This window comes from Acomys minous (assembly GCF_964271855.1).
Source record: "Acomys minous genome assembly, chromosome: 10".
NCBI lineage: Eukaryota > Metazoa > Chordata > Mammalia > Rodentia > Muridae > Acomys > Acomys minous.
Genome location: NC_140491.1, coordinates 8,210,068 through 8,218,579, shown reverse-complemented (window position 1 = coordinate 8,218,579; position 8,512 = coordinate 8,210,068). Strand labels below are relative to the sequence as shown.

Sequence of the window (8,512 nt, the reverse complement as noted above, 5' to 3'; positions counted from 1 at the left end):
GTATTTATCATCTGCTATGCAGACACTTTTTTTTCCCCTGCTGTTTTCTCAGATTGGCATCTTGAGGAAGAGAATTCTATGTAATGTGAAGTAGACCCGGGTGTTTAGTTTGATCAGAACATAGCATTGACTGCTACTCCTGTTTTCCTGTCATGAAGGCATTAAAATTCAAGTCCTTTCTTAGTGCAGAAAACGTTGACCAAGGAAGTCAGACCCTTTGCTAGCCAAGTCCTTGGTGCCATTAGTAAAAGTACCGCTAGACGCAGGCAGTGGGTCAGCAAGCCCAAGTTTTATTTAGAAGAGGAAGCAGCTTTGGATGAGGAAGTGTGCATGCTGGGAAGCATATGTGCAGCCTCTGAGGATGCCCCTGCTGGAGTGCGCTTGCGTGGTCTTAGAGATGCTGATGACTGCTGAGGATTTAGTGGGAGCCTTTTGATTAGTTGCACACAGGCGCTCCCAGATTGAACTCTCCTGGCTTACAGAGTTCACTTGTCAGTGCTAACAACTGATTTCAAATCTGCCTTGGCTTAGCTGCTCTTGGTTGCTAAAAGATGTCTGCTTTGGCTGCCATAACCGAATGCCAAGGATCGCATGACTTGAAGTACAGAAAGCTATTTTCTTGTATTTCTAGAATATATGAGAGGTCCACGGTCACAGTTCCAGGAGGAGTTTTAGACTCTGAGGAGGCCGTTCTGCTCAGCCTCCAGATGGTCCATCCTTGCTATGTCTTCATATGATGCTTCCTTGGTACAAGCATTCTGGGATTATAAAACACTAATCTTTACCACTTCATTTACCCTTAGTCACCTCAATGAAAGGTACATCTCTAAGTACAGCCACGCTGGGGGCTAATGTTGCAGTATATGCATGAAGGGCTCACAAATATTAAGTACATAATAATTCAGAGGGAATTAAGAGTTTAGAGAGCTCAGCTCCATGAAGTTTTAGTATAGTGGTAGGGCCAGAAAACATGGAGGCATTAGGATAGACTCTTGAAGAAAATGTGGTGTTGACCCATATCTACTGACAATGAGAACTAGAGAGATGTCGGTCCGCTGGGCATCCCTTCAGAGCTGAGGACCCACTGATCAAACGATGGTGTCAGAGCAGCCAGGAGCCAACATCCTACTAAGTGGGATGGTTCTCTTTGTTCAGTGCCACAAGAGAACAGCTGAGACAGGACATCTTAGAATTAATTGAAACTTACTGACTCACGCTTTTGGGAGTCTAGTATCAAGAACTTCTCTCTGGCATCTGCAGGAAGGGGTCTTCTCTCCCCATCTCTTGACAGAAAGCAAAAACACAAGGAAGATATATGAAGAGGAAACCCAATTCATAAGGACAGAGACCTCGATCACATCGTTTATGTGGCAACCCATAACTGTCAGAATGACAGTTAAGTGTCAATGGGAATTTTAAAGGACACCCAGATTTAGGCCTAGGATTCTACCTCTGACCCTAAAACGCATTATTACTCTCACATGCAAAATGGCTTCCCTCGTGTCTTAACTGTCAGCCTTAACTGGCTCCAGCATCAACTCAGAACGACCGGAGGCTCCTCTGAATCAGCCGTGGGTGAATCCCCTGCTATAATTTCTCCTGGGGCAAATCCCAACAGCTATGAGGTTGTGCGATCAAAACAGGTCTGTTCTTTCAAAGTGCAGAAGTGGCCCCAGGGCAGGGTGGACTTTGCCATTTCAAGGGGATGGGGGATGCAAACAAATCATGGAGTGACAGGTATGGGGCAGGGGAGCAGATAGTAGGAGGGAGGGACAGGACACAGCACTGAATCTTAAAGTTTGAGAATAACCTTTAACTCCATGCCCCACCTGGCCAGACTCAGAGGGCGGAGGCTGCCCCTCCCCAAGCCCCGCCCCCATGGCTTTGCTGGGCTCCACCCACGCAGAGGCTTCGCGGTTACTTCCTACAGCTGTCTTATTCCTATAGCTCCAAAGCTCTGTGCCTGTGCCACCCCAGGAAGCAGAGCGCTAATGAAGCGACCCCATTACAGTAACAAGTCTCTGCCAGGGGCTCAGGCTGTCTTTTAACAAGGTGAAGGAAGCCATGCTCTCAGAGCATTGCATCCTGTGCTCCATGTGGCTACCGCCTTGTACTTACCAGAGCAGGGTGTGAGGCTTCACACGGGCTGGCTTGAGCCATTGCTGGGGTGACTGAAGAGTGTGGCATGCGAACGAACGCAGAAAACGGAAACGTGAGGCCTTATGCCCAGGGTGTATAAACCCTGTCATACTTCGTGTTTCCTCCCTCTAGGCCTGTGATGGGGGCGGGAGGTTAGCTGCCGTTTAGGCTCATTCATCCAGCTATGGAAGAATAGCCTCTGGCCTTATTTTATGTTTTTTCCCCCTGCCAACAGTAATTTGTTTCTCAAATGGTGCCAAGACTTCGTCCTTGGTTTTCCTCCCATGAACAAGCATTTTTCTGCACAGGGCCCACCCGATAATCCCTCCATCTCAACCCTTGTAGTTTAATTCCGTCTTGAAACAATTTCTTCTCGCATTTTGCTGTGTGTGGTTAAAAGAAGCCACACAGAATCTTCAGTGCTTCCCTGCTGGCATGTGCCGTCCTCAGGCAGAGCTCCGCTTCCGCAGAGCCGTGGGGCATGACACAGTTCCGCCTGCTTCTTTGCCACAATGTAACAAGGATGCTCCAGTTTTCAGGGCCCTCTCATTTCCATCCGAGGTCTCATCAGAGTGCCCCTTTCATTCACGTTCCTGCCTGCATTCTAATCACAGCCGCTAACGCCATCTCTAAGGAGTCTCCAGCCTTCCCTGCTGTTCTTTCCCAAGCCCTGGCCGGCACTATCCTTTACACTCCGATTATAGCAAGCAATCTAGGATATTTTTTTTCCAGACCAGATCCTCTCTAACTAACAACCTCTACCCATCACCCTCTTCCAAAGCGCTGTTTGCATTTTCACATTTGCTATCTCAATGCCACTCTGCTTTACTTTTCCAGCGTAATTTCTTTTGTGTGGCTAGAGCAGCAGAGAACCACCGACTGGCTGACCTATAGTGAGCAGACTGTTACTAAGACACTGGGCTTGAAACTGGGAAGTCCAAGATTAAGAGAGCAGCACCTGGCAGAGCCTTCTGGAAAGAACATCCCGCGGCAAACAGGTGAAGGGACAGGAGAGAGGGAGACGGGAACTGATCTCACCCCACAAGCCGCGCCCTGCCCCTATAATATCCTCACAATGGCAGTTAAATGTCAGCATAGCTTTAAAGGGAAAAGGCACAGTCGCAAAACCTTCTGACTCAAGATGTCGGCTTTTATTTTACTACTATACCCATTGGACATAGATGAAGGGGCTTTTGGCCATCTCACCCTGTGAGCCAATAATCCCCTGACTCTGACGGACAGAGCCCAAGATAGGAAGCACACATCTCACCGCCGTAGGTACACACCCATGTCCAACCCTGAAACAGAGTCTTTCTTAATCATACGTTCTATGGACTGGCAAGATGACTCAGAGGATTAAGGGACTTGAGGACCTGATGACCCGAGTTCAGTATCTGGAACCCACAAGGCAGAAAGAGAGAACAAACTCCCTCTAGTTATCCTGTCCTCAACATGCTATGGCTTATCACGTGCGCGCACGTACACATACACACAGACACGCATGCACGCACATGCAGGCATACACACACACACACACACGTATACTTTTAAATTTTTGTGATTAAAAAAATTAATTTTAATTATCTGTTTTGAGTTCAACTGCCCTGCAATGAACTATTATAATAGTTGTTTGCTTTAGAACAAAACTTGCTCAAGTATCTATAATCCAGATGGGGCTGGTGAGGCCGATTTGGGCCTAGAGGACTCTGTGTGGCCTTCTGTCAGTCTTGTGGTGATCTTGGGCTGGCCGTCGGTGGAGTCAGGGCAGTGGACCACGTGCTTTCCAGGCACTCCTCAGTTTCTAAGAAGGAACGTAGAAATACGAGGCATTTTATGAGCTGACTTCAGAAAGCTCTTCCTGTTTCGTTTGCCAGGGTTGTGGACTGAACATTTGGCCTCCCCATCCAAAACGGCTCAACTCCTAACTCTGTGTGATTTGGTTTTCGAAAGCAGGGCCTTTGAGAGATGACTAGGTGAGTGTGGAGCCCACTGAGACGCTCTCAGTGCCGGGTGCCGGTACTAACAGTGATTTCAGAGAGCGCTGTGGAAGGCTTTCAATACTCTGTGCTTCCCCCGCCCCCTCCCCCCCCCCCGCCCCCAAAACCATACGAGGACACAGCCAACTGAAACCTGAGAAATGTCCCTTCACCAGAACTCGACTCTTAACCAGACCCTTAGTCAGAACTCGAACACCCCTATCCTACTTCTAACCTCCAGAACCGTGAGAGCTAATTCGCCGTTGCTTTGCAGACACCCAGTCAGCGAGAGCCTCACATAGAGAAAGTCACCTTATTGGCTGAATCACTCCCAAAGTTCCACCCACACATGTGGACCAAGACAAAGGCCCCACCCCTCCGTGGGCAAAACATCATGGTTACTTTGAGAGAAGAACAACGTGTGGAATAGAAATTATTTGGGGCATCGATAGAGAGTGTAGTTTGCCACACTAGCCTACTTTGTGGAGCTGAGCTAGACGGCGCCATCCTCGTAGCATAGTGCAGCACCGCCGCAAGATTCCCAGAAGTCCTCGGTTACCTTTTCTTTTTAATGCTGATTGTTACTAACTAAAATTGTGAGTGAACTCTTTGGCTCTCCAACCTTAGTCTGAAAACAAACAAACAAACAAACAAAACTGTTCTTTTCCGTTGTAAAATAGAAACAATGGCCAAAGAGTATTTTGTCCATTTATAAAGTAAAACTAACCATAGGTTTTATGAAGTGCAAGACAAAGGTTAAAATAAAAAATATTCATGAAAATACGCTGAATTTTTGTTTTCTGGTTAAGTGTTCTGAGCAAGATTTGGCAATGTCTGCTGGGTTCATTTTTAACTGTCAAAAACCTTACCTCAGTGGCCATTACTATAAGTGATGATTCAGCTATCATTTTTATCAGAAAAAAAATATATATATATTTTTGTCAGAGTGGTGCACATATCTTTAATTCTAGCACACAGGAGGCAAAGGCAGGAAGAGCTCAGAGTTCTAGGCCAGACTGGTCTACAGACTGAGTTCAAGGACAGCCAGGGCTACACAGAGAAACTCTGTCTTGAAAAAACAAAAAGAGGAAGGAAGGGAGGGAGGGAGGGAAGGAAGGAGGGAGGGAAAGAAAAGGAAGGAGAGAGAAAAGAAAAATTGTGGGGTTTTTTTCAAGTTATCAATATCTGTGTTCATAACCAAGAAATAGCAAAAACAATGTTGTAATTTTACTTGGTTTGTACTTGTTCATGTGGAGAAAGTCTTTGCCTGTGGATGGTTAGTTCCTTCTGACCAGAACACTAAACACTTAGTGCTAAAACATCTTCTAAGCCAGCAGTCCTCAACCTGGGAATCATGACCCCTTGGGGGCCAAGCAAGCTTTCCACAAGGGTCACATATCAGATATCCTGCTTAGCAGATTTTACATTACTGTTCATAACAGTAGCAAAATTATAGTTAGGAAGTAGCAACGAAATACTTTTATGGTTGGGGAGCCATGAAGGGTCAGTCACAGCATGAGGAAGGCTGAGGACTCCTTCTCTAATCCTTACTCTTCTGGACCACTTGCATGGGGGTCTCTGGAGAGTTTGTTGAAAAGCAGAATTTGACGCCACGTCTAAACCTGATGCATCTACATCTTAGTAAGATGCCTCAGAACATTCTTGAAGTCATCCATGTTTCAACGTGAGTTAAGCGCCAAATAGAAAATTATGCTCATAAAAAGACTGTAGTGTATTTTATACAAGAAATAAAGGTTTTGTAATAACCATTTTGTTGAAGGTTCATTGTAATCAGAAATGACTTCCGGGTGAGTCCAATTCCACACCCTGATTTGAATTCAGAAACAATTGAAAACAATAAAGATTTCAGACTTACACAACAAAGCAAAGCGCCTGGTTGGCTTGCTGGTATCGTAGGTTGAAAATACGTGTGAAGGAAACTGGCCTGCGATTAGCTTTCACTGTGTCTCAGCTGGGCTCTGTTATAGCATGACTGCCTCTCACTGATCTCAGCTGCCCCAAGGCAGCAGCTTTCTGTGCCTCGTGCAACCGATTTTGATTTTTCATTGCTCTAAAGGCCTAGTGGAATGCTTAGTACAACCTTGGCCTTTACTAAATTCCCATGTGGCTGTTTGCACCTGACATCGTTCTAGGCAGAGAAGACGCATTCCTCCTCAGTATGTGCACAGGATTGGTAGTAGAAGCCCTGTGCATACCAAAAAAAAAAAAAAAAAAAAAAAAAGATGTATAAGTCCTTTATATAAAATGGCATTTGCTTGTAACCTAAGCATCTTCCCCTTTACTGAGCATCACCTCTAGATTCCTCATGATACCCAGTGTACTGTAAGTACAATGTGAGAAATTGTGACAACGTGATGTATAGAGGGTGCCAAGGAAAAAACCTACCCCTGTTTAACACAGGCACAGTTGGAGCAAGGGACTTTAGCTTCCAGTTGGTTGAAGCCACAGATGTAGACACGGACTACTCTCTGTATTTCAGTCAGCCTGACAATGTTCCAGACAGAGGATCCTCTTTCTCTCTTGCATTGCAGCATCTGGTACCAAACCCTGAGATCCACTGGCCTCCAGCCTCACACCAATGGGTGTAGGTGTGGTTCCACTAGATTCGTAAACCATTTTCTTAGAAGGCCCAAAAAGCCAACTGCACCCCTGAATTCCACAAGTAGTATCTGTTTCCTAAACTGAATTTCCCGATTAGTAGGACTTTAATTTCATCAGTGGAAAGCCATTTCTGCCATTCATTGGTTTGTAACTTAATCAGTGCCTATCTGAGCTATCATTTAATGAACCACTTCTAGTGTGACCATCTTGATGAAAGGCTATTGATCCTGAAATAACATTTCTTACTATCCCTGGGGTTTAATAAACAAAACCCCTTGTTTGTACATACAGCATATGGTCACGTGATCATAAGGTAAACAAAGAAGGCCTGTGAATGAGCTCACACAGGGGGTGGGGCAGTGAGGGGTGCTGAGAAGGGGACTGAATTGCTATTGAATCCAGTGCCATGTTCTTCCTTGTTTTGTCATCATCAAGTTGGTATTGGAATTAAGTTTGGAATTGGTGCTCACTAAATCTTTCTCATTCATTATTATCAGTAGGATGACCTTCTAAAACATTTTGTTCTTGGAGTGAAATAGTTACCGTAAGATTCTAAAGGATTTCAGTAGCCTAGAAGCCTGTGGACCGGAGAGATGGCTGAGCGAATAAAGTGCTTGCCACATAGATATGAGCACCTGATATGAGCACACACACGTACAAATGTGTGCACAAGCATGCTTTATTACTGTCTTGTTGTTTGGGTTTTTTGTTTTGTTTTTTGTTTTTGAGACAGGGTTCCTCTGTGTAGCCCTGGCTGTCCTAGAACTCACTTGTAGACCAGGCTGGCTTCGAACTCACAGAGATCTGCCTGCCTCTGCCTCCCGAGTGTTGAGATTACAGACATGCACCACCACGCCCGCCGCTACTATTGTGTTTTAAAAATCAATTTAGGTAGTCTAGTTCAGTGTTTATAATGAGAACTTTACCTTTGACAACTTGACTATATTTTATTCCCCCACCCCTTTTTTTTTCAAGTGGTTTTTCAAGTCAGAATTTCTCTGGCTAGCCTTGGCTATCCTGGACTCGCTTTGTAGACTTGGCTGGTCTTGAACTCACAGAAATCCACCTGCCTCGGCTCCCTGGGCGCTGGGATCACAGGTGTGCGCCACCATGGTCTCCATAATTTTTCAATTTACAATGTTTTCTACCCCCTCAAAAAATCAGCTTCTTGTTGTTGTTTGCTGTTTGTTTGTTTAATAAAATGTGATGATAAAACAGCTTGGACTAAAATCTCCCAATCTGACAAGAGCTAATTTTTTTCTCATTTATTTAAAGATCTTTAATACTGAGCATGGGCTACATATGAGGCACTGTTCCAGCGTAGGTCACTTCCTGACCTATGGCTGTCCCAGCAACTATAGTCTGGCCATTCATTCTCCAGGAAATTCAACTGGGCGCCTCCTCAGGGTCACATGACCTAGAGTCAGTCCACCACCCCTCCCCCCAAGATGCTTTTCACTTACTGTTAACACAGTCCTGGGAACATTCTGCCCTCTGGAGACTGATTAACTCACAGCAGGGGAAGTCAGGCCTTAAGGTGATTGTTAATGGGAGGTTAGTGGCCTGTGGCTGAGGGAAAATTGGCTGGGAAGTGCTTTTGCACAAAACCCAGAAAGCTTGTACCACAACCAGCCGGGACTGGCCCTGGGGTTCTGGAATCTCAACTTGTTGAGATTTTAGCAACATTCACAATTAAATTATTTTAAAGTGGAGTCAAATAAATCATATTAAAAATAAAGTTAGTAAATACCAAAAATTCATCATTTCGGAAATGT

At 45.2% G+C, this 8,512-nt stretch overlaps 2 protein-coding genes across 3 annotated transcripts in view; one reads left to right on the top strand and one right to left on the bottom strand.

Moving 5' to 3' along the window:
• PGCKA1 (PDCD10 and GCKIII kinases associated 1) overlaps positions 1-8,512 on the top strand; it is a 71,754-nt gene that overhangs the window by 36,034 nt on the left and 27,208 nt on the right. Inside the window, exons 1-2 of one of the 2 annotated variants that reach the window (XM_084799099.1) lie at positions 1,508-1,643; positions 2,977-3,137. The exons of the other annotated variant lie outside the window; for it this stretch is intronic. The gene's annotated coding sequence lies outside the window, so the exon portion shown is untranslated. Of the gene's footprint in view, positions 1-1,507; positions 1,644-2,976; positions 3,138-8,512 lie in introns of those variants that run through there. 2 annotated transcript variants of the gene reach the window in all.
• RELL1 (RELT like 1) overlaps positions 3,762-8,512 on the bottom strand; it is a 98,173-nt gene continuing 93,422 nt past the window's right edge. The window contains exon 7 of the mRNA XM_084799103.1: positions 3,762-3,940. The gene's annotated coding sequence lies outside the window, so the exon portion shown is untranslated. The remainder of the gene's footprint in view (positions 3,941-8,512) is intronic.